Raw genomic sequence first — 27729 nt, 5'->3', positions numbered from 1 at the left:
CATGAAGGACTAAAACATAAGATGGAAATTACTTCGTGCTTAACTAATTCCCTCAATATTCACGTGTGCAACACAGTGATCTCCATACTGATGCAATTGCAATTGCATGAAAACCGTCCTCGCAGCAAAGTGTTTACTGAAGGGACAGTCACGTGACTTGCAGCAGCCAAAAGTCAAAACAGCCAAGTGCGTGCTGTCGGGAGACCCTCCCGTACCATGAGGAGATATGGCACAGTTATTTCTTCACCGGAATCAGTATTTCGGCGGTGGACATGGAAAACACCTTACTGTAAGATGAGGAGGAAAATTAATTTCTGTGGTTTGAAGTACATTAATGTGGTGAGTGGATAATAATAATATGCAGTGTCGATGACAAAGTTTTTTTTAAGTTATCAGTGCATTGAAATTTCAATTTCAGGAGTTTAAATAACAATAATAAGCATTTAGCGGGATTTTGACTTCAGTTTAGTGGAATAAATTTTCGTATGTTGGCAAAGCTGCTGAAGGGTATATTCACAATTTTCAAGCGAGTCGGATCAATACTGAGGTGAGTTGTGACATGTGGGGGCGCAGTGTGGGCTTCTGGGCGGCAGAAGCGAAAGGCAGTGTACTGAATCTGTTTCGAAGCAATGACCTTTGTTTCTCACTGTTACTAATTTTTGCTTAGAAATATTTTAGTGCGAGAAATAAGGATATAGAGAGAAAAAAAATGCCAAACCGAAAAATATCACGGACCATCATTTATGGTTGTACCAAAAAGATACAAGTAAGTAATTACCAAGTTGTAAAGGATACTTGTTATGTCGTTTTGGGCGTACTCCATGCTGTGTTGTTATAGGACAGCGCTTTTTATTTAGAAGAGTAACAAATCATCGTAGACGTTCCTTAATTTGTGCTGATATGAACAACCCTTTATATTTCATAATAATGCAAATTTATTTGTCCACCATCGTAAGGTAAGTTTTGGAAATAAAGAAGTAAATTGCGTTCGGATAAAACACAAGACTATATTAGTTAATAGAATTTACTTTCATTATATACCGGTATATTACGTCAAAATAACTGTAAATTTAAAATCTATTGAAGAATGCAGTAGCAAGTGCTTGACAGTTTCATTAACTTGATTTTCTTTACTTTTGCTTCAGTCACCAGAAAACCGATTAAACTCGTTTTAACATACGATGTTGGATTTGCAGAATGATTTTCAGAGTCTGCATTCGTTCAGTTCTTACACGGGCAAAAGAAAGTTTTGCAGAGGTTTGTGTAAGAAATGTTCAACATCTGGTCTAAATTTTTATTTGCTAAGTGGTCACCAAGTAGTCGTAATGTAGTATCTGCTAGCGGTAAAATGGCAAGAAAGGATACCTGCAGCTTTAGGTTAACTGTCTGGGGTGGAGCAGTGGTGAGATACTGACTACTGTTAAAGACGACAGCTGATTTGTTTTCTTTTTTCCTTGAATTCTGCAAATCACATAAGGTAAGTACAAAGAGGATTCCTTTGAAAGGGCAGGGCTGATTTCTTTCACAGATCTGAAGTTGTGCTTTCTGTGACCGTCATGGATGAAATTAAACAGTAATTTTAATTGATAATGCCTTTACAGTTGAATCTCTCTGTCCACAGCTTTGTCGTTCAGTTTCCTTCTTAGTGCACCACATAGGTATTAAGAACTGGGTTTAAGTGAATTCCAGACTTTTTAGTAGAATCTGGACATTAACCATGAATCAGTCATCAAGGAACCATTGTAAATGTCAAGTATGATCTCCCTTTGCTCTGGTCCACTCGTATCTATTGATTTTATAATTAATCCGTAAAACAAGTTACATTGTACGGATATTGTCATTCAAATGATTTCTTTATTAGACAATGAAACAGTTTGTTTGTTCTGTGCTGCTGGTTCTTATAGACGGATTTCTTTAGTAATCCGTAAAACAGTTTATATTGTACGGATTTTGTCATTCAAATATTGAAAACATTAACAGCTTAAAATTATTTATTTTTTTTCACACAGTAATTGACAATGAATTTTCTTGTAATCAAATTAGTTTTATATTTCTATGTAATTATTGTTTCAATGCTTATTGTGATAGTCTTAAATTTGGTTACCTGTTTTACTTCGGGTGGGTGCACTCATCACCATATAAATTTTTTTATTTTGTAAGTAATTTTTCAGTTTTGTTTTGAAAGAGAAGGTATTATCTATGTCCTATGTGTTGTGCTAATTTGCCTAATTTGATGCCATTGTACAATAGATTCTACAGAGTTTTAGCTTTTTTTCCAGCCCTGATGCAAATTAATGGTTTCTAGTTTTATAATGATGTACTATACAATTTTAGATGTAGTAGATATTTTTTTTTAAGGTACCTAAGTCTGAAAAGTACATACATAGGGGACAGTTAAGATTTCAAACATTGGGGGGTGATCATTTGCATAGCATTAAAAACAGGTGCAATATTTTCCAGAAACTTCACCCTGTAGTAGTATTGTATCATCGTTCTATGGAATAACTCCTCCCATATCTGTGGGGTAGAGTGCAGCACATGCTGAAACAAGAAGCATATGTGAACTGGATGCAGCAGAGTGATGACTGCACTCCACATTATTATTGGTCCAAATTCTAATCATATACTAAAAAATCATGACTTAATTATAGTTGTATTTGTATTCAAACAAATAAAAATTCCTGGCTTATCTGAAAATATGCCAACAACTAATGAAAACAAATATGCAGTTTCAGGAAAAAAACATGTTACTGTTGAAAATATGTATTATAGCTCATGGTGCAGGACTCTACACATTTCATTATGTAAAACCTGTATGCGTGCGATTGAAATTGAATATTAGGAAACATCAAATTGAAAAGTTTCTTCAAATTGGACTGTGAGCTCTCTGTAAATCATTTTGCACGATGATTTGTAAAAATGTGGAAAAACTCATTTTACATTTACATTGCAAGTTAATTTGTTACTTAGTTAATCTCATATTCCATGGATGATTTAGCACAATAGTCATGAGGGGGACTGAGTCACTTTACATTCATATTGAAAATTAATTTGTGCAACTATTTGTACTCTAAAAATCACCATGTTTGTACATGTGGTTACATGCTGATCATAAAGTTCTCTCTCTCTCTCTCTCTCTCTCTCTCTCTCTCTCTCTATCTCTTTTAATGAAAAAAGATAGAGGTGCGAATTAGCTCATATACATTACATTTAACACATTTCTGTAAAAGAAATTCTTCTATGGAATAAAAATAGTTGTCAAGGAGAAACGTCCTCAGTTTATTTTCAGATTTTGCATTGCTGTCAGGTATCTTACATCATTGGGTAGAAAGACAATATTTGTTGCAGCATTGTTCACCCCTTTCTGTTCTAAAGATAACCTTCATGTGGAGCAATGAATTACATTTTTCTGTCTGGTATTGTAATTATATAAATCATTGTTCTGTCGAATTGTTGTAAATGATCAAAAATAAACATTATGGGACAATAAATATGCCGTGAAGCAGTAGTCAGAATGTCTAGCCCCTTAAACAAGACTATTGTGGATGAGTACCACATATTACTCTTCCAGCACGTTAGAGCAACAAACACTCTGATTCTTAAAGATTAGTTACCCCAGAATCATTATTCCATATGATGCTGTTGAATGAAAATATGTCAATGTGCTGATTTCTTCCCAAGATTTTTGGTGATTATAAGTGCAAATGTGGCTAAATGTTTGAAGAGTTTCAAAAATGCTCTTTACAGTATACTTTAATCAATATGTACACTGAAGTTTGCACTCTCTTTATTATTTGCTCACAATGTGTTAAACTTATCCTTGGGTTAGTATCTTGAAATGGGCAAAACTGAGTATGTTGTCTTTTTTAACATTGAGGATGAGACCATTTCAAGAAAATCAGTGTTTCTTTAAAGAAAATTATACATTGTCTCAGATAAAAGGTCAACTAGTTTTTAGTTTCCAATGGAGTACTAAAGATTTGTTGCTATACAAGCACAGTCTTACCTGAAATTTGTAATGCATTACTAACTCACGGCATTGTTCCAGAGAGACAAATATGCCACTGTTGAACCACTCTTAAAGAAAGGCGAGTAAAGGATATATCAGTAACTACTGGCCTATTTCGCTGCTGACATTTTCCAAAATTTTTGAGATGATTTATTTGAGAATACTTTCTCATCTTAACAATAATAATACCCTTAGCAAATCACAGTGCATGTTTAAGATGGCTTCCTCTATTGAAAATAACATTTGCATGTTCATTCACTATATTCTACAGCCATTAACTAATAAAATATCATCGAGTGATGTGCTCTGCGACCTATCGAACGCATTTGAGTGTATGAATTACAGTAGTCGCCTAGCTAAGTTGAAGTTTTTGTGGGCGTGTGGGATTGCTGACCAGTGGATGTCATCTCTAATGGATGTCATTTCTAACCAAAAAAAAGTGCACGAACTTGTACTTAATAATTCAACCAATATAGTCCGGGGACATAATTCTGACTAGAGAGAAACTGCGTATGGGGTTCGCCAAGGTTCAATCTTAGTTCCTCTTGTTCCTCATATATGTAAATGATATGTGAAATATCCTACAAGGAGAATTCTTTTTGCAGATGATGCTAGTATTGTCATCAATCCAAGCATACATACAGAAACGGTAAACAAACTTCTTAAAGGTGTCATTGACTGGTTTTCTGCGGATGGTCGTATCCTCAATTTCAAAAAAAGACAATGTATTTAGTTCTGCACATCTAGAGGTAGTACACAAATGATGATGTAACACATGTTGAAGAGACAATAAATTGTTAGGTGTCCATATTGATGAGAACTTAAACTGGAAAAAACACACTTTGGAACTGCTAAAACAACTTAGTTCAGCCACGTTTGGACTGTCACCTGTAAAAAGAACTAACTATGTTTGCTGTATATTACACAGAACGTCATTTACATATGTGAGGAACCCAGTGGGCTCTATTTTATTATTTAACGTCTATAAAATATGACCGGTGAACATGTATATAGCACTTTCAGTAGAGCAACTCTTCCGACTCCCCAGAGTATAATTCCCCGATGATATTATTGTTGCTAAGGAAGGATTTTGTTCCAGAATACATTGCCTTCTCATAGACTTTGGAGAATGATGTCAGCAGTGAAACAGGTCATTAAGTATTGACATGTGTTATCACGCCTCTTTAAGGTAGGTTTAACAACGGCAAGTTTGTCAGTGATGGATTACATATTTCGGGTGAGGCTGGGCTTATTATATGGAATGTATCTTTAGTACTCTATTGGGAACACCATCAAAACTAATATAGCTTTTACTTCTGAGGTATTGTACAATTTTGTAAATTTCCCAAGAAGTTGATGTAGTCAAATGACTGCATTTTATGGGAGTTGCTTTTTCAGCATACCTCTGTAATTTCTCTCTTTAACTGTTGTCCCCAAGCTTTCTACTACATGTAAAAAATGATTATATACATTTGCAGCCTGTGGCCCATCATTTATAGGCCTTCCATTCAGTTCAGTAGTGACGTTACCCTGTACTGTGGCTGTCTGTCTTGTCCCTCTTTGTATTACACTCAATACAGCCTTCAGTCTCTTGTCTAAATTACTGATTTATGACAACATGTGTGTTTCTTGATTTTTTTTCTTTAATAACCTTCAATAGAAAGTTTGAGTAGTTTTTGCAGTGTGCAGCTACTGCAAGATATCTGTGTGTTCTTGCCAATAGGGACAATACCTTTCTCCTTCACAAGATACTTTAATGCCTCTAGTGATCAATGGTTTTTTACACGGCTGTTTAATGTCTTGTCTGATTAGCTTATGCAGAAAGCTATTTCCAAATAGTCATGTGAATTTGCATGGAATAGCTTAAGTTTTACTTTAGCATTTGGTTCATCATAAATTTTGTCCCAGGTCCTCCCTTGTAAATGAATGTTGAAAACATTTGCCCTGGAGTCATAAAATATTCTGATTTCCTCTCAGGGATGATTAGCCATAGGGTAAGGTACTACATTATTACTAACTGTGCATTAAGCTCAGAGACCACATTTGTTACGGGGTAAACAGCTCTTTTCTTGCTTTAAGTTTCACCAAAGACAACATTATCAATTACGGTCCTACTGTCTTTATCCACCCTTGATGGAAAGTTGATTGTTGTTGTTGTCTTCAGTCCTTAGACTGGTTTGATGCAGCTCTCCATGCTACTCTATCCTGTGCAAGCTGCTTCATCTCCCAGTACCTACTGCAACCTACATCCTTCTGAATCTGCTTAGTGTACTCATCTCTCGGTCTCCCTCTACGATTTTTACCCTCCACGCTGCCCTCCAATGCTAAATTTGTGATCCCTTGATGCCTCAAAACATGTCCTACCAACCGATCCCTTCTTCTAGTCAAGTTGTGCCACAAACTTCTCTTCTCCCCAATCCTATTCAATACCTCCTCATTAGTTACGTGATCTATCCACCTTATCTTCAGTATTCTTCTGTAGCACCACATTTCGAAAGCTTCTATTCTCTTCTTGTCCAAACTATTTATCGTCCATGTTTCACTTCCATACGTGGCTACACTCTATACAAATACTTTCAGAAAAGACTTCCTGACACTTAAATCTATAGTCGATGTTAACAAATTTCTCTTCTTCAGAAACGCTTTCCTTGCCATTGCCAGTCTACATTTTATATATTCTCTACTTCGACCATCATCAGTTATTTTGCTCCCCAAATAGTAAAACTCCTTTACTACTTTAAGTGTCTCATTTCCTAATCTAATTCCCTCAGCATCACCCGATTTAATTTGACTACATTCCATTATCCTCGTTTTGCTTTTGTTAATGTTCATCTTATATCCTCCTTTCAAGACACTGTCCATTCCGTTCAACTGCTCTTCCAAGTCCTTTGCCGTCTCTGACAGAATTACAATGTCATCGGCGAACCTCAAAGTTGTTACTTCGTCTCCATGAATTTTAATACCTACTCGGAATTTTTCTTTTGTTTCCTTTACTGCTTGCTCAATATACAGATTGAATAACATCGGGGAGAGGCTACAACCCTGTCTCACTCCTTTCCCAACCACTGCTTCCCTTTCATGCCCCTCGACTCTTCTTACTGCCATCTGTTTTCTGTACAAATTATAAATAGCCTTTCGCTCCCTGTATTTTACCCCTGCCACCTTTAGAATTTGAAAAAGAGTATTCCAGTCAACATTGTCAAAAGCTTTCTCTAAGTCTACAAATGCTAGAAACGTAGGTTTGCCTTTTCTTAATCTTTCTTCTAAAATAAGTCGTAAGGTCAGTATTGCCTCACGTGTTCCAACATTTCGACGGAATCCAAACTGATCCTCCCCGAGGTCTGCATCTACCAGTTTTTCCATTCGTCTGTAAAGAATTCGCGTTAGTATTTTGCAGACGTGGCTTATTAAACTGATAGTTCGGTAATTTCCACATCTGTCAGCACCTGCTTTCTTTGGGATTGGAATTATTATATTCTTCTTGAAGTCTGAGGGTATTTCGCCTGTCTCATACATCTTGCTCACCAGCTGGTAGAGTTTTGTCATGACTGGCTCTCCCAAGGCCGTCAGTAGTTCTAATGGAATGTTGTCTACTCCGGGGGCCTTGTTTCGACTCAGGTCTTTCAGTGCTCTGTCAAACTCTACACGCAGTATCGTATCTCCCATTTCGTCTTCATCTACATTCTCTTCCATTTCCATAATATTGTCCTCAAGTACATCGCCCTTGTATAGACCCTCTATATACTCCTTCTACCTTTCTGCTTTCCCTTCTTTGCTTAGAACTGGGTTTACATCTGAGCTCTTGATGTTCATACAAGTGGTTCTCTTATCTCCTAAGGTCTCTTTAATTTTCCTGTAGGCAGTATCTATCTTACCCCTAGTGAGATAAGCTTCTACATCCTTACATTTGTCCTCTAGCCATCCCTGTTTAGCCATTTTGCACTTCCTGTCGATCTCATTTTTGAGACGTCTGTATTCCTTTTTGCCTGCTTCATTTACTGCATTTTTATATTTTCTCCTTTCATCAATTAAATTCAATATTTCTTCTGTTACCCAAGGATTTCTAGCAGCCCTCGTCTTTGTACCTACTTTATCCTCTGCTGCCTTCACTACTACATCCCTCAGAGCTACCCATTCTTCTTCTACTGTATTTCTTTCCCCTATTCCTGTCAATTGTTCCCTTATGCTCTCTCTGAAACTCTGTACAACCTCTGGTTCTTTCAGTTTATACAGGTCCCATCTCCTTAATTTCCCACATTTTTGCAGTTTCTTCAGTTTTAATCTACAGGTCATAAGCAATAGATTGTGGTCAGTCCACATCTGCCCCTGGAAATGTCTTACAGCTTAAAACCTGGTTCCTAAATCTCTGTCTTACCATTATATAATCTATCTGATACCTTTTAGTATCTCCAGGGTTCTTCCACGTATACAACCTTCTTTCATGATTCTTAAACCAAGTGTTAGCTATGATTAAGTTGTGCTCTGTGCAAAATTCTACTAGGCGGCTTCCTCTTTCATTTCTTAGCCCCAATCCATATTCACCTACTATATTTCCTTCTCTCCCTTTTCCTACACTCGAATTCCAGTCACCCATTACTATTAAATTTTCGTCTCCCTTTACTATCTGAATAATTTCTTTTATTTCATCGTACTTTTCTTCAATTTCTTCATCATCTGCAGAGCTAGTTGGCATATAAACTTGTACTACTGTAGTAGGTGTGGGCTTCGTATCTATCTTGGCCACAATAATGCGTTCACTATGCTGTCTGTAGTAGCTTACCCGCATTCCTATTTTCCTATTCATTATTAAACCTACTCCTGCATTACCCCTATTTGATTTTGTGTTTATAACCCTGTAGTCACCTGACCAGAAGTCTTGTTCCTCCTGCCACCGAACTTCACTAATTCCCACTATATCTAACTTTAACCTATCCATTTCCCTTTTTAAATTTTCTAACCTACCTGCCCGATTAAGGGATCTGACATTCCACGCTCCGATCCGTAGAACGCCAGTTTTCTTTCTCCTGATAACGACATCCTCCTGAGTAGTCCCCGCCCGGAGATCCGAATGGGGGACTATTTTACCTCCGGAATATTTTACCCAAGAGGATGCCATCATCATTTAATCATACAGTAAAGCTGCATGTCCTCGGGAAAAATTACGGCTATAGTTTCCCCTTGCTTTCAGCCGTTCGCAGTACCAGCACAGCAAGGCCGTTTTGGTTAATGTTGCAAGGCCAGATCAGTCAATCATCCAGACTGTTGCCCCTGCAACTACTGAAAAGGCTGCTGCCCCTCTTCAGGAACCACACGTTTGTCTGGCCTCTCAACAGATACCCCTCCGTTATGGTTGCACCTACGGTACGGCCATCTGTATCGCTGAGGCACGCAAGCCTCCCCACCAACGGCAAGGTCCATGGTTCATGGGGGGAGGGAAAGTTGATTACCGAGATGAAATTTTAGGGTCCAAATAAGGTCTCCAGATCATATTTCCTTTCAGTCCCTTAGAAAATCTACATTGAAATCGGCACAGACTGAACTGCTTGCTGCTGCCCGACAGATTCCTTGGATGGGGAATGAAACTAGACATGTGCACTTCAAACAAACCATCCCAGCAGTTGCCTCAAAGGCTTGAAGGAAGCCACGTAATACCCAAATCTGTATGGCGACAGAAGTTTATAACCCACTCACACCTGAAAGAAGTGAAACAGTATTAACTACTATGCAACCTTTCACAGATGACAATCCCATTCTCTCGATAAGTATTTAATATAACAGGTTAATTTCAGAAGCTTATCTTTAATCATGAAGGATGCTTGTGAATTTCAAATATATGAAAGAAACTTTCACAAATCAATGTCAGATAGAAACCTCATGCCATTTGTTTGTATATTATTGTAATGAACTAATAATTGCAGGGTCAATTTCAGTGTAAACTTGGGATGAAGCCTGATATTGATCTGAACAAGGGGCACACTGTTTGCACTTGATCTCTCATTTGAAGTACGGGATTCAACTCTCCATATGACAGATTTGTTTTCTTGAAAGGCGGGTGTAGGATACTAGCTAGTGGAGAGTGCAAGTGTAGTTGAGTGGGCCCAAGGTGATTGCTGATGGTTGTAATTGGTAGGCATGGCAGCATGCTCCACGTGAGATGCAAGATCATTTCATGTTATCAGGTAGTGTAGGGATACTGAAGTGCCAGATACAACCCATCAGCTAAGACCTGTGATGCCGCCAATATGACAGACATTGCCATTTTACACTTAAGTGATATGGCGGCCATGCCACAAATAACACACGAAGAAATGCTGCATCAGATGACCTATAATCTAATTAATTGATGAAAAGACACCAGTCTAACAGAATAACTGTGCAAATTGGATATTTTTTCTACATCGGAACAAACTAAGCAACACTTGTAAATACACATCAAAAGAAATGTGTAAAATGTAAAAGTTGCATTGTCAACAAAAACCTGGTATCAAAAATTAAGTTGGCCCATATACCTGAACCAAGCCCATGAGAGCACAGATTGCTCCAAAAACCTGTACTGAAAGCTTCAAATGACATACGTAGCCTAACGGAGGCTCACAGTACCAACAAACCAGGACACTTGTATGTAGTATCTAAAACCTAACCTGCCCAAAATGATGCAGACACTCTCTGGTTACCACCAATATCAACTAATAATAAAAATAGAAGAGGAGGACGACACTGTAACATAAAATTTGATCCCCACATCCAAAGAAAAACTGCTAAAACTGACAAAGGTCTGAATAATAGCAGTCAATAATGTAATAGCTTCACTAAGTGTAAGATTCCTTTTACTCACCTCTTGTGAGAAGCAACAAATTACCCCAGGTATATTGTAGACACTGATGCCACAGGGCGAACTTGTAATGGTAATATTAACATAAGAAAGCTTGTTGATTTCTTAGTACATAAAACTATGAAGTCACATCCGTACATCAAAGCTATTGGTTTTGGGATCAGATGGACTAAATCACAACGAACACAGCGAAACTGTTGAAAATCAGATGTTTTAGGAGTTCCTCTTGTCGTCAACCACCCCGCCTCAGCCCCCCCCCCCCCTTCCCCCATTTCTCCCCATGACATAATGTGTGTACCCCCTCTACCTGTATTCAGTGGTATCCCATGTGAAAGTGTAAGAATGGTTTTGAGTTGTGAGACTGAGGGAGGGCATGGAAGCATCCTGGTATTCACCTAGTTGGATGTGGGAAACCACCTTAAAACCATATCCAGGATGTCTAGCACACTGACCCTCATCGTTAGTCCACCACACAGATTCAATTAAAGCCCAGTGCACGTCCTTGAATCCCGGAAGCGGCATGTTGACGTGCATGGCTATTTAGATGGTTAGCAGTTACATGAAATAAATACTTTACTTTTACAGTGTTTAATATGTTAATTTTACTGTCTACATTTACTATCATAGGAACTGAAACACTTTACCAGTATGAGTTATTGACAGAACAGACTGTTTTACTTTTCGTGGCTGCTATGCTGAGGTACATTTATTCTCTCTGATCTTTCCAATACTGAGCCACATCTCAAATGTGATGTCTGTAGTAAAAAATATAGCCACACCAATGGAGTAAATGCTGCCACATTTACTCAAAGCCTTTTAGCTTAAAGCTAACAAAACTGCTAAAAGTGAGGCTTAAAAGGTTGCAGTTACACACACGGCGAGTCCACGAATAATATGGCGTGATTTTATCAACAAATGTGAAAAGTAATGATCTTGGCTTCACGCATGTCCAAGATACTTAACAAGAATCTTTTGCATCACTTCCAGCAATGAACTACAGCAACTTTCTATAACACAGACTGATCAACCTTAATTCACAGCACAGGACATCAGGTGGTGTTCTAACAACTAATTATTAACACATTTTTTGTTTGTATTCACTACCACATATCTTGGTTCTTTTCACCCAGAAAAGTAAATGTTTTGTACAAGGAAACACAACACCACCTGTTCTTCTGCACATTTTCAATAATCTTCCAAATTTACAAATGGGAAAGTTGTTAACCTGAAACTCAAATCCTTTACAGAACTAAATTATTAATATTTCTGCAGAAAGAAATTTGGTGCAATTCTCAGATAAGTTTGTCAAAAGAAATAGTGCTACATCTTCTATGACCACCACATGTACTATTGCTATAGCGAACTGGTTAAATGACATGTGAACTGCTACTTACACATTTGGCATAATGTCCTCAACCAAAATGTATTTCTGAATTATTTTTAAAATTCCTGTGAAGATTAGCAGCTCTGGAAAAAAGGTAACACCGTACAAATTGAATCTGAAAATTTAAAAATCTACCATGGAATGTAAAAGTGGACAGTAACAAATTAATTCCAAACAGAAGGTGTTGAAGGGTGACAGGATACAAAAGAACTAGGCAACATCTCAAAATTTTCTTAGATTAGGGACATAACTTGACAAATATTTGAAAGAACATTTGGACAAAAATGCTAGAATCTGCTCTCGGCATACCAGGAAGATTCTGTCACTTTACACATGGGGCAGCACAGGCATGCCATTTAATAACCATTTTACAAGTATCTTTTTTATACGATTAAAATTAGAAATCACTTATATCCTTTAAGATATGAAGAATAATCTGTAAACGAAAATTATGATCAACAATATGTTATAACAAACCTCCATTACAACTTATGTGATACAATCATCGAATGGTTCCTAACAAGGTAAGGGGGTCTTTTTGGGAAACAAGTATCCACACACATGATGAAGCAAACTGCCTTAACTGCTATGGCTACTGACTGACACCTGATTTCCAAATTGTGTTGCCACTAAAATATAAGCCCTCCCCCCTCCCTGTCAGGAGAAACTCCGAGAATTTTCTGGATTACATTGTCTTTATTTTTATCTGGCTGGGTATCTGTGTAAACAATGTAGTGCTATAGAACATGTCACAAATTACACACAACTTGCTGAAACAAAGCTAACCAGTGACAGGGTAGGAAAGATTCTATATGGGCAGATAACCCAGCATGCTACAGTAGTCACAAATTCAGGTGAAAGAAATATTAAAGTTGACAACAAGGTCATTGGAATCAGAGTAGAAGTTCAGATAGGACCAGGATAGGGAACAAAACTGCTCATGTCTTAAAGTAACTAACCCACCATTAATTTGTGTGTATTTATGGAATTTGCTGGAAACTTAAATTGGAATGCCTTGTAAGGGATTTTAATCCCACTCAAGCTGAATATCGTACTTAATCATTGCCCTACTTGGTTACAAAATTAGAAATTTCCTTGGTTGCACTAAGGAAGCTATTGATAATATGAAAGTGCCTGGACTCTACAATCCTTATGTGAATGTGGTCTGGTGTGCACTGGCAAGATGGGATAGCACATTAACACACACATCACAAAGCCCAGCTGCTGCATACAGTTTGGCAAGTGCAACAAATCAACAGTGGTGGAATATTAAACACCAGTGCAGGAGATTCACATAATTACAATAAGCATGAATGAGAAATGTGTATAAAGCTTCATAATATAAATTGCTACTACGCTACATGGTCCTCGGAGAAAAATCGTTAGCATAGAATAAAATGAAATTGAGTTGTAAACAGGAGATAACTTCAAGATTTTATTGGTTTTTATCTTTTTACTACAAGAATGCAGTCATCTTTCACTGGTGGTTCTTCTAACAACAGAATTACTAAGGAATTAAGGTTAAAGTTTAGCATCCCGTCAACAATGCAGTTGTTAGAAATGGCCAGCAAGCATCATTACATCCCCATAAGAAGTTTAATGCTGTGCCTGCAGCACACAAGGTGATGGTCACTGTCTTTTTCAACATCTGAGGTCCGGTATTCCCTGAATTCCTTCAGCATGGAAGAATCATTAACAATGACATGTTCTGTGACACACTGAATCACCTATGCAAGTCAGAGGGCAAATGGCCTGGGCAGCTCATGGAGTGATTCTGCTCCACAACAACGCATGTCCACACATCTCCAATGTCGCACAAATTGTAATGGCTAAGTTGAAGCATGACCAGCTTGAGCACCCGCCCAGCATCCTGGGCACATTGCCCTACGACTTCTGTGTGTTTCGTTAAAAAACACCCCACCCTCAAAGGCAAGTGATTCAACTATGACAACTAGCTGAAGGACACAATAGAAACTGGCTCTTGTTACAGCCTACAGATTGTAAAACACTGGAATATTTTTGAATAAATATTTCAATTGTACCCACAGTGTTGTTTTGTATCTCATTTTCCTTCCAAACGTATCCATGCTATTATGTTTTTTATATTTTTATTTGAATACTGTGTTGGGGTCAAGTGAAATTTTCAACAAATAATTTCTGTTGGTGCTACTTCTCTATTTTGCGTGGTGGTATTGCTACATATTTATATTATGAATGTTGTTTAGTTTGTTTGTACATACCCCAAAACTCCCAATTCCCACAGTTATTCTGTTAGGCTGATGTCCTTTCATCAATTAATTAGATTATAGGTCATCTGATGCAGCATTTCTTCGTGTGTTATTTGTGGCATGGCCACCATATTACTTAAGTGTAAAATGGCAATGTCTGTCATATCGGCGACATCACAGGTCTTAGCTTAGCTTGTATCTGGCGCTTCAGTATTCCCTATGTAGTAACAGTTTTACACTACCTGAGAACATGAAATGATCTTGCATCTCACGTGGAGCATGCTACCATGCCTACCAATTACAACCATCAGCAATCACCTTGTGCCCACTCAACTACACTTGCACTCTCCACTAGCTCGTATCCTACACCCGCCTCTCAAGAAAACAAATCTGTCGTACGGAGAATGAATCCTGTACTTCCCAAATGAGAGATCAAGTGTAAATAGTGTGCCCCTTGTTCAGACCAATATCGAGCTTCATCCCAAGTTTACACTTTGAAATTGACCCTGCAATTATTAGTTCATTACAATAATATACAAACAAATGGCATGAGGTTTCTATCTGACATTGATTTGTGAAAGTTTCTTTCATATATTTGAAATTCACAAGCATCCTTCATGATTAAAGATAAGCTTCTGAAATTAACCTGTTCTATTAAATATTTATCGAGAGAATGGGATTGTCATCTGTGAAAGGTTGCACATTGGTTAAGACTGTTTCACTCCTTTCAGGTGTGATTGGGTTATAAACTTCTGTCGCCGTACAGATTTGGGTATTACGTGGTTTCCTTCAAGCCTTTGAGGCAACTGCTGGGATGGTTTGTTTGAAGTGCACATGTCCAGTTTCATTCCCCATCCAAGGAATCTGTCAGGCAGCAGCAAGCAGTTCAGTCTGTGCTGATTTCAGTGTAGATTTTCTAAGGGACTGCGAGAGGAAAGAGGATTTGGAAAACTTATTTGGATCCTAAAATTTCATCTCGGTAATCAGCTTTCCATCAAGTGTGGATAAAGACAGTAGGATCGTAATTGATAATGTTGTCTTTGGTGAAACTTAAAGCAAGAAAAGAGCTGTTTACCCAGTAACAAATGCGGTCTCTGAGCTTAATGCACGAACTCTATGGCTACTCCTCCCTCACTGGAAATCAGTTACACTATGTGATTAAAAGTATCCAGACCCCTGGTTGAAAATGAATTAAAATTTCTTAGCGCACTGTGTCGCCAATGCTGGAATTCAGTATGGTGTTGTCCCACCCTTAGCCTCGATGACAGCTTCCACTCTCGCAGGCATATGTTCAATCAGATGCTGGAAGGTTTCTTGGCGAATTGCAGTCCATTCTTCACAAAGTGCTGCACTGAGGAGAGGTATCAATGTTGGTCAGTGAGGCCTGGCACGAAATTGGCATACCACAATGTCCCAGAAGTGTTTTGTAGGATTCAGGTCAGTGCTCTGTGCAGGCCAGTCCATTACAGGGTAGTTATTGTCTTGTAACCGCTCCGCCATAGGCTGTGCATTATGGACAGGTGCTCGATCATGTTGAAAGACGTAACCGCCATCCTCGAATTGCTCTTAAACAGTGGAATGCAAAAAGGTGCTTAAAACATCAGTGTAGCCCTGTGCTGTGATAGTGCCATGAAAAACAAGGGTTGTAAGCTCCCTTAATGAAAAACACAATCACACCATAACACCACAACCTCCGAATTTTACTGTTGACACTACACAGACTGCAAGATGACATTCACCAGGCATTTGGCATACCCACTCCCTGCCATCGGATCGCCACATTATGTACCGTGATTTGTCACTCCACACAATGTTTTTACACTGTCATCCAATGTTTAGGCTCCTTACACCAAGCGAAGCATCGTTTGGTATTTACGGGCATGATGTGTGGCTTATAAAGCAGCAGCTCGACCATGAAATCAAAGTTTCCTCACCTCCAACCTAACTGTCATAGTACTTGCAGTGTATCCTGATGCTGTTTGAAATTCCTGTGTGATGTTCTGGATTAGAGATGGCAAACTCCTTCATCCGTAGGAACTAGTTTACAGGCGATGGCTCCTTTTTGGGAACTGTTCGTGTTTACTCATTCACCATTCATTTGTGCGTGGTGTATGGTTTTTACGAAAAATTTAAAATTAGTAGCGTAGGTGACTGAAGGGTGGAAGGTGCCAACTGGGGGCATTTCTCTCCCCTCCCCCTCCCCCCCCTGAAGTACAGAGTTTTTGTTCATTACAGAATTCTCACACACTTGTAGAAGTAATTTCCCTGATTTTGCAAAACTTCTCATTTAGCCAAGTGTAGTGTCATGTGGTTGATCGCAGTGAAATAATATAAGGTGGAGCATGAAAAACCGGCCTCAAGTACAGACTGCTTGTCAGTTATGCATGATTTGTTGACCACTACGAGCAGAATAGATAAACATGTAATAATTAAGCAGTAAAGAAATAACAAATAATCTAATGCAAAAACATTTTTGAAACAATAGATGACGATTGGTGGGTTACAGTGAGCTGTCTAGTACTCGGGCCAATTTTTTGTGCACCACCCTGTACCACAGAAATAATATTGTGGAAGTTACCATATTGTCTTTACAAAATATGAGACCAGACTCTCGATTATGGAGTGCGGGCTTCATTCAGTTGTAAGTCAGTCTGCCTTGCGTAACAATGAACGTCGTGTTTTACCTCAGATCGAAAAAAAAAGATGGAAAATGAGCACTCGTGTGTGCCTTGCTGACTTCTTCTGACGGTGTATTAACACTTGCCTCTGTAAGTCTGCTGCTGTTTATTGAAATAAAGTAGTAAGCTGATGTGCCCTTTTGTTACTTGAAAAGGTGTATGCATTACACACAACTTAATTTTTATGTAATTTACCGGTTTTGGACGCTGAATGGGATATGAAAAGAACCATAAGTCCAGAGCTGAAGAAGGTTTGAAACAGATCTAGAGTAAGCATGTGCAGCAGACGAAACGAACAACTAGATACTGAAGTAACTAGCAGTCGGCAGTGGAACTGCGATGAGTGGCCACATGGAGGACGATGGGTCTGTCTGAGGTAGACCAATACAGAGACAGAGAAGGGAAGGAGACTGAGATTGGCCGATGTTCCGTTGTGGGATTGAGACCGACCATTTCTTGTCCCTGGGACTATAAGTAGAAAGCCGCAACCAAAGTGAACTATGAAAAACCATTCATTAGAATTTGTTCCTCTCCCCTTCTGCTCATCTTGGTCAACCCTTCCTTTGGACCCGTCTTTTTGCGAATGACCCATCTCTAGTCTGACTACATGTCTGCCTATTACACATTACGACCCTCTTCAACTGTTGGCGATCTGTCAGAAGACGAGGTCGGCCTGTACGGTTTTGTGCTGTATGTGTCCCTTCACATTTCCACTTAACTATCACATTGGAAACAATGGACCTAGGGATGTTTAGGAGTGTGGAAATGTCGTGTACAGACGTATGACTCAAGTGACATCCAATCACCTGATCACGTTCGAAGTCACGTAAGTTCCGCGGAGCGCCCCATTCAGCTCTCTCACGATGAAAAATGACTGTCGAGGTCGCTGATAGAATACCTGGCAGTAGGTGGCAGCACAATGTACTTAATATGAAAAACGTAGGTTTTTGGAGTGTGGCCGGATGCATTTGAGCACATAGTGTACAATAACTAATGACAAATGTTTTTAACAATTTTTACAAGGGAGAACGTGGGATGAAATTTATAATGCTAACATAAAATTGAATCTAGTCTATGATGAATTCATGTTACTTGGAAATGGCTTTCCGCATAAGCAAATCAGACAAGACAGTAAACAGCTGTGTAAAAAAAACCATTGCTCACTAGAGGTATGAAAAGTATCTTAAAGGAAAAAGGAATGGGGAAGTTTATATTTTCGCAAGAACAATACTCCGAAGCACCAGAGAAACTGGTGTAGTCATACATATTCAAATACAGTAAGTGATATGTAAACAGGCAGAATACGATTCTGTGGTTGGAAACACTTGTAAGACAAGAAGGGTCTGGTGCTTTTGTTAGATCAGTTATTGCTGCTCCAATTGAGGTCACCAATATTTAAGTGAGTTTGAACATGTTGTCATAGTCGGTGCACGAGCGATGGGACACAGCATCTCCAAGGTAGCGATGAAGTGGGGATATTTCCATACAACCATTTTGTGAGTGTACTGTGAATATCAGGAATCCAGTAAAACATAAAATCTGGGACATCGCTGCAGCCAGAAAAAGATCCTGCTAGAACGGTCCCAACGATGACTAAAGAGAATTCTATGACGTGACAGAAATGCAACCCTTCTGCAAATTGCTGCAGAATTCAGTGCTGGCCCATCAAAAAGTGTCAGCGTGTGAACCATTCAACAGAACATAATCGATATGGGCTTTTGGAGCCGAAGGACCTCTCGTGTACCCTTGATGACTGCATGACACAAAGCTTAGGCCGGTATTACACTATCAAATTTCTTTGTCAAAGATATTTGATGGTGTAATAAGGGACTTTGTCAAATGTGGTCCAATATTTGATCAAATCTAGGGCCTCGCTGTAGATTTGATCAAAGAAGTCGCTTGTCTTCTGTTCACTGCAATGTGACATGTTACCGCATGGAGCGCTAGCATCGCTGCAGCATCTGTCATCTGTAGTGTTTTTACAAACATTGCCGGTAAGTACAATTGGTGTGTGCCGACAACTACAAAATTAATAGAGATGTACGAAGCTGATGAGGCGCCCTGAATACCAAAATAGAGTAAGAAGATTGAAGACTTGACCTAACATAACATAACCTTCTCCTGTAGCAAGGAATCGAAGTGTTACACTGAGCCTGTCTTCTGCAGATGCAACAGTTCTCAAGTGAATATTGTGCTTTGTGATATGAGGATACACTTCACTGAGCACATGCAGAAATGTATGCTCATCCACTCTTAAGTAATTGATCTACGACGTTCTCCACTATAAGCTCACGTAACAAGTTTTGTTGAATGCTTTTATTGTGTCGTCGTAAAACCCACGGCTTCACCCAGATTAGATTAGTTTTTCGTTCCATAGATCCGTGCTGAGGAGATCGTCGTGGATGTGGAACATGTCAATTTTTTTTTAAGCTGAAATAACAATACTAATAGTATGAATTATACATCATTTGTTTCTATTAAAAATTTCGTCAGTGGAGTAGGAGTTGGCGACTAGTAAGTCTTTCAGGCTCCTTTTAAACTGATCTTTATTTGTAAGTAAATTTTTTATGTTTGCTGGCAAATTATTGAAGATGAGTGTTCCTGAGTAGTGGACCCGTTTTTGTAACTAAAGTGCTTTTAAGTCCTTGTGCAGATCATTTGTGTTCCTGGTATTGTATATATGAACTGAGTTGTTTGTTGGAAAAAGAGATATATTATTTAGAACAAATTTCATTAAGCAGTAAATATACTGAGAGGCAGTAGTTAGTATACCCAGTTCTTTGAAGAGGTTTCTACACGACGTCTGTGAATTTACTCCACAAATAATATGTATTACACACTTTTGGACTATGAAAACTTTTGTTTGGCTCCAAAAATTATACCATGTGACATTATGGAATGAAAGTAGGCAAAGTATGCAAGCCTTTTCATTTTTATGTCACATATGTCAGCTAACACTGGAATTGCAAATATACATTTGTTAAGGCGATTTTGCAGTTCTGTGGTGTGCAACTCCCAACTGAGTTTATTATGAAGTTGTAATCCCAGGAATTTAAGACTGTCAACCTCGTATGTATGGTTCCTTTTTTTTCCCCCCACTTCTCTTCCTCATGTGCACACAATGTAATTGTGGTACATGCAACTGCTGCGGTTAATAACAAGTTGTTGTTGTCAGCCATCTTGAACTTTGACGAAAAATATGACGACAGTGTAATACTCCTTCTAGCGTTACGTCAAAGATATTTGTCAAATATATTTGACAGAATATTTGATCACATCTTCGACCATATCTTTGACAAAGAAATTTGATAGTGTAATACCGGCCTTAATGCCACACCTGGGCCCATCAACACCGACATTGGAATGTTGATGACAGGAGACATGGTGCCTGGTCAGATGAGTCTTGCTTCAAGTTGTATCGCACGGATGGAGATGTATGGGTATGGAGAAAACATCATGAATCAATGGTTCCTGTATGCCAGCAGGGAACTGTTCAAGCTGGTGGAGGCTCTGTAATTTTGTTTGTTTGTTTGTTGGGGGGGGGGGGGGTAAAGAATGATGTGGGGAGTGTGCAGCTGGAGTTGTACGGAACTCTTGATATGACACTACTCTTGACAGGTGACACGTACGTAAGCTTCCTGTCTGATCACCTGCAGCAATTCGTGTACATTTTGCATTCCAATGGACTCGTGCAGCTTTGGCAGGACAGTTCGACACCCTACACATCCAGAATTCCTACCGAGCGGCTCCAGGAACAGTCTTCTGGGTTTACACTTCTGATGGCCACCAAACTCCCAGGGTGCCTTGCAACAAGCAGTTCACAAGAGGTGCCCACCCCTTCGTACTCTTATGGATTTATGGACAGGCCTGCAGGATTCATGGTGCCAATTCCATCCAGCACTACTTGAGACATTAGTAGAGTCCATGCCACATTGTGCTGCAGCACTTCTGTCTGCTTGTGGGGCCTCTACATGATATTAGGCAGGTGCACCAGTTTCTTCAGCTCTTCACTGTAGATATCCTGCAGTAGTTGCACACTGTAAACAATGATCCAAATTACTATGAAAGGTTATTAAAAAAATTAAGGAACATGCATGTAATGTCATAAATCAGTAATGCAGACAACAGATTGAAAGCTACATTAAATGTAGTGAAAAGAGGGTCAAGACAGCCAGCCATAGCACAGGGTAACATCACTGCTGAACTGAATGGAACCCTCCCTCCCTCCCTCCCTCCCTCCCTCCCTCCCAGGAATACCAATGAACAAACACACATTTCTGTGGAGCCGACTCAGCAGAAATGTAACTTTTACTTGGCTGCTCTGTCAATCCTAGTCTGATATTCCTTCAGTGGAACTGTAATGGCTGAACTGTCAGTTAATGCTATTTACTCAGCAGTTGGTGTGGCGTTTTAGGAGACAAGTTACTTAGAGACCCGACTACCTACCATAAAAAATTACAAATCCTATTGTAAAAATTGCGGTTGATGCTGAGAGGCTGTCTAGAAAAGTCAACACGCCCATAGGCTCTGATACTTCCAGTGAGCAGGTACGGCAAATTACTGTGTTACAGGTGGTGCTATGTGTGCCAACCTCTTAGAGTAGCAGCATGTAACATTTGTCTACTACCGGACAGATTCTTACCATATCGTGAGGTGTTGGAGCTAGTGGAACATGACTCTTCCTCCTACTGGGGGCTTCAATGCCTACAATCCTCTGTGGTTTCTCAAAAATCACACCTGACTGGGGCCAAGTGATAGCAAAGTTAATTTCAGAAGTGAAAGCATGCTTACTTAAGATTGGAGCTGCAACAAATTTCAGTACGGCTCATTGAATGTACTCGGCTATAGATATTGCAGTCTGCACCCCAAGCAGCTCACCCTTCGTCCAGCAGCCATTATGAATTAATAGACAAAGGAATTGCAGTCATTGGCTGCAAACAGTCATTGATTGAAATAAATGGGGAAAATTGAAAATTTGTGCTGGACCAGGATTCAAATCCAGGTCTCCTGCTTAATAAAATGGTTCAAATGGCTCTGAGCACTATGGGACTTGACTTCTGAGGTCATCAGTCCCCTAGAACTTAACTACTAAAACCTAACTAACCTAAGGACATCACACACATCCATGCCCGAGGCAGGATTCGAACCTGCGACCACGCGGTTCCAGACTGTAGCACCTAGAACTGCTCGGCCACCCCAGCCGGCCCTGCTTAATATGCAGGTGCTCTGACCACTGAGGCATCCGGGCACAATGGTCATTGCAGTGGCACAGTCAACCTAGCACGCCTCCTGTCGGAAACCAAATTCTCAACTTATCCTCACACTACCAGTGTAGTGTCTGTTATCCTGACTACTTGCAGCATTTTGCCAATTCCCCAGAGAATTTGAGCCTATTGTGCATCTGCAAGGAAGAGATCATTGGCTGTCTTGCCAGAAAAATTCACACACCGGGACTTCGCAGTGTGACAAAAATGTTTCCAACTTTCGCCCTGTGCATATTTCTGGCAGTAGATGGATGTCAAAGACTGGCAATCTGACAACAATGTAATTCCATGTACAGTAATCACCTCTGTCAACACATAGGAGCAATGCTGTGCAGTTGGTGCAGAGTATCGTTTTGGGTTAGCATACAGGAGGTTGAGGGTTCGATTCTGAGTCGAGGTGTATTTATTTTTATTTACCGATTTTATTCTGTCCTACAATACTGTGGTGTACACTGTTTCTTAAGCCACATTTACCTGTCATTTACATAGTACTGTACAGGGTGATTCAAAAAGAATACCACAACTTTAAAAATGTGTATTTAATGAAAGAAACATAATATAACCTTCTGTTATACATCATTACAAAGAGTACTTAAAAAAGTTTTTTTTTTTTTTTTCACTCAAAAACAAGTTCAGAGATGTTCAATATGGCCCCCTCCAGACACTCGAGCAATATCAACCCGATACTCCAACTCGTTCCACACTCTCTGTAGCATATCAGGTGTAACAGTTTGGATAGCTGCTGTTATTTCTCGTTTCAAATCATCAATGGTGGCTGGCAGAGGTGGCCGAAACACAATATCCTTAACATACCCCCATAAGAAAAAATCGCAGGGGGTAAGATCAGGGCTTCTTGGAGGCCAGTGATAGAAGTGCTCTGTCACGGGCTGCCTGGCGGCCGATCCATCGCCTCGGGTAGTTGACGTTCAGGTAGTTATGGACAGATAAGTGCCAATGTGGTGGTGCTCCATCCTGCTGAAATATGAATTGTTGTGCTTCTTGTTCGAGCTGAGGGAACAGCCAATTCTCTAACATCTCCAAATACTGTAGTCCAGTTACAGTAGCACCTTCGAAAAAAAAAAAAGGGACCAAAAGCTTTATTGGCTGAAATGGCACAGAAAAAGTTCACCTTAGGCGAGTCACGTTCATACTGAGTTGTTTCCCTGCGGATTCTCAGTGCCCCATATACAGACATTGTGATGGTTGACTTCCCCGTTAGTGTGGAAAGTTGCTCCATCACTAAACACAATCTTTGAAATGAAAGATTCAACTGTTTCCATTTCAGCAAGGATAAAATCAAAGAAATCGATTCTTTTAATCTTATCAGCTGCAGACAGTGCTTGAACCAATTTCAGACGATAAGGTTTCATAACTAACCTTTTTCGTAGGACTCTCCATACAGTTGATTGTGGAATGTGCAGCTCTCTGCTAGCTATGCGAGTCGATTTTCCTGGGCTGCGAACAAATGCTTGCTGGATGCGTGCTACATTTTCATCACCCGTTCTCGGCCGTCCAGAACTTTTCCCTTTGCACAAACACCCATTCTCTGTAAACTGTTTATACCAACGTTTAATACACCACCTATCAGGAGGTTTAACACCATACTTCGTTCGAAATGCACGCTGAACAACTGTTGTCGATTCACTTCTGCCATGCTCAATAACACAAAAAGCTTTCTGTTGAGCGGTCGCCATCTTAGCATCAACTGACGCTGACGCCTAGTCAACAGTGCCTCAAGCGAACAAATGTACAACTAAATGAAACTTTATAGCTCCCTTAATTCGCCGACAGATAGTGCTTAGCTCTGCCTTTTGTCGTTGCAGAGTTTTAAATTCCTAAAGTTGTGGTATTCTTTTTGAGTCGCCCTGTATTTTGTAATGGTGAACATAACAAAAACGTGGGCAGACAAGTCAGAAATACAGTTGATACAGATTATGTGTTTTAGGACACAACTACTACAAAAACAATACAGGTTTGGAGATGCTAAAGATGATTTCGCAGTTAAATAACTGTCGACTAGTCATTTATACTATATGCAGTATGTCTGCTCAGGTGTTACATATTAGCAACCAGTGAAAAATAATTATTTCAATGTTAATGACCACACGACATACAAATGAATACATTGTCCTCAGAGCAGATGCTCAAAGTGACCTCCAGCATGTCCAAAAATTGTGTGACCCGCTGGATTGTACACTCGGGACCCTTTGCAATGTGGCTGCATCCACAGATACAGGAGCAGCTTGAACATTCCATATCAATTCATCTAAGTGTGTCAGACGAGTAGGATACACGTGCTCCGTAATGTGTCCCCACAGGAAGAAATCCAGGGATTTCGGTCAGCTGAACGCAGAGGCCATACAACCTGACCTCTCCGTCAGTGCCATTTCCCTGGACATGTTCTTTCCGAACACAGTGACACATGAAAACCAATAATGTTGGAACCATAACCTCCACCGAATGTGAGATGGAACATCTTGCAGTATTTCAGGCAAAACATTTGAGGGGAAGGCATTCGACTCAGTGCTGCACTGTCGCTTGCTACTAGAAGTGAGCGCTTATGGTCTATCCAATGACATATGCAGTTAGATAGAAAGTTTTATACCAGACAGGAAGCAGTATGTTGTCCTGAACGGGGTAACTTCAACGGAAACAAGAGTAACTTCAGGTGTGCCCCCGGGCAGTGTAATAGGTCCTCTGCTTTTTACGATTTTCATAAACAATCTGGTTGATGGTATTGACAGTGCCCTTAGACTGTTTGCCAATGATGCTGTAGTCTACAAGAAAGTAGTATCACACTAAAGTTCTGAACAAATCGATGAGAATTTGCTGAAAATTAATGCGTGGTGTAATGACTGGCAGTTATCTCTCAATATTAGTAAGTGTAACCTACTGCATATAACAAGGCGAAAATCCCCATTAATGTAAGTGTACAAACTAAATGATCAGTCTTTGGAAGCGGTAACATCAGTCAAGTATCTGGGTGTGACTATTTGAAATGATCTCAAATGGAATGATCAAATTACGCAAGTAACGGGTAAGGTAAACTCTAGATTGCAGTTTATTGGAAGTATCCTGACGCGATGCAGTCATTCAACAAAGGAAATGGCTAAAACACGTTAGTTCGTCCAGTCTTGGAGTATTGTCTGTCTGTATGTGACCCTTACCAGATGGGTCTGATTCAAGAGATTGAGAAGGTCTAAAGAAGAGTGGCAAGATTTGTGACTGGTACATCTAGCCATTGCGAGAGTGTTACAAATCTTATAGAAAGTTTGAAGTGGGACACACTTGCAGATAGACGGCGCGCTAAACACAAGGGGCTGCTCTCTGTATCCTGAAATACAATCTTCACTGAGGATGTAGAGCATATATTATTACCACCCAGTTTCAAATCGCATAATGATCATCATTCAAAGACAAGTGAAATAAGGGCTTGTATTGGGGCGTTCAGTCGTTTTTCCCTCGTGTGATCCATGAGTGAAACAGGGGGGGGGGGGGGGGGGGGGGGGGGGAATATGACTTTGTGCCCTCCGCCACACACCGCTTGGTGGCTAGCAGAGTATATATGTAGATATAGATTTAGATACCATAAGCAGTCAACCAATTTGGCAACATGTAGGGACCCAAACTCCTGTCGCCCAGTATTCCGGCCTAGACATTGAAGCTGAGGTGAACTTGTTATCCACGGTCAGGAGTAAGGTGCGGGTTGGCATCATACCCATGGTGGGTGCTGTGCTTATTGAAAACACCCTCAAGAGTGAACGCTGTTTCATCTGATCATATTACGGTGTTTATGAAGTCATTGTTGGCTTACTGTTGTTGTTGGAACCATTCACAGAATTTCATCTACAAATGACCTGCAGGATGCAGGTGTTGCTCTGAACAGTAATGCTAGGGGTGATGCCCATGCCTGTTCAGCATGTCAATGGCCATGTGTTGCAAGGTACACAGCTGCTTTGCTATACTGTGTACTTCACTCAAGTTCTTTGTGTATGACCTCCAGAATAGCTTCCTTAGCAGCTCCAAATGACAAAACACATTTTTATCTGGATGATGTCAATGAGGATGTCGAGTAGAATATTAACAAGTGGCAACACCAGCCTGGTTATCAGTTGCAGCAAGACCAGAAGCATATCCTCTTATTCATCGTTTGTGTATATGATACATCTGCCACTGTTTTAGAATAACACAATAAGAAAATAAGATACATGTACGAATGCCTAAGGTCCTAACGAAATGTAATGGACCTGAACATGGCAAGAATAATAGTTGGTACTACTCAGTGGGACCATTGGGGAGGGCACACACTAAACAGGTTTGGAATCTAGTAGATGCAGTGGTCTGAAACAGGTCATGCCCACAATGTGCAAAAGGCTTCTTTAAAAGCTGACCATTGAAAACAATTGTACTTCCATTTCTGTGCTCGTAGTTAGTATTTGTAACCATGAACCATGTAACTTGTTGGTGGGGAGGCTTGCGTGCCTCAGCGATACAGATGGCTGTACCACAGGTGCAACTGCAGCGGAGGGGTATCTGTTGAGAGGCCAGACAAATGGGTGGTTTCTGAAGAGAGGCAGCAGCCTTTTTCAGTAGTTGCAGGGGCAACAGTCTGGATGATTGACTGAACTGGCCTTGCAACATCAACCAAAACAACTTTGGTGTGCTGGTACTGTGAATGGCTGAAAGCAAGGGGAAACAAGTCTTAATTTTTCCCGAGGGCATGCAGCTCTAATGTTTTGTATTATTATTGTTGTTGTTGTTGTTGTTGTTGTTGTTGTTGTTGTTGTTATGGTGATAGTGATGGTGATGATGGCATCCTCTTGGGTATGAGGTAAAATAGTCCTCCATTTGGATCTCAAGGTGGGGACTACTCAGAGGGATGTCATTATCAGGAGAAACAAAACTGGCATTGTACGGAATTAGTGAAATTCAGTGGCAGGAGGAACAGGACTTCTGGTTAGGTGAATACAGGGTTTCAAATAAAAAATTGAATAGGGGTAATGCAGGAATAGGGCTACTAGGAACGTAGTGAATGCATTATTGAAGCCAAGATAGAGACAAAGCCCACGCCCACCACAGTAGTAAAATTTATATGCCAACTAGCTCTGCATTTGATGAAGGGAGTGAGGAGATAAAAGAAATTATTCAGATAGTAATGGCAGATGAAAATTTAATTGTAATGTGGGGACTGGAATTAGATAGCAGGAAAAGGAAGAGAAGGAAAAGTCATAGGTGAATATGGACTAGGAGAAAGGAATGAATGACCAAGCAGCCTGGTAGAATTTCACACAGAGCATAATCGTAGCTAACACTTGGTTTAAGAATTGTGAAAGA

The 27729-nt window shown here is 39.8% G+C and overlaps 1 long non-coding RNA gene across 1 annotated transcript in view; it reads left to right on the top strand.

Annotated features, from left to right (window-relative positions):
• The first annotated feature begins 528 nt into the window (after positions 1-528).
• The window catches only part of LOC126299219 (uncharacterized), a 108520-nt gene continuing 81319 nt past the window's right edge, over positions 529-27729 (top strand). Inside the window, exon 1 of the long non-coding RNA XR_007552745.1 lies at positions 529-766. This is a non-coding gene — a long non-coding RNA (uncharacterized LOC126299219). The remainder of the gene's footprint in view (positions 767-27729) is intronic.

This window comes from Schistocerca gregaria, chromosome X, assembly GCF_023897955.1.
Source record: "Schistocerca gregaria isolate iqSchGreg1 chromosome X, iqSchGreg1.2, whole genome shotgun sequence".
Classification (NCBI taxonomy): Eukaryota; Metazoa; Arthropoda; class Insecta; order Orthoptera; family Acrididae; genus Schistocerca; species Schistocerca gregaria.
This window is presented reverse-complemented; position numbering and strand designations above follow the sequence as displayed.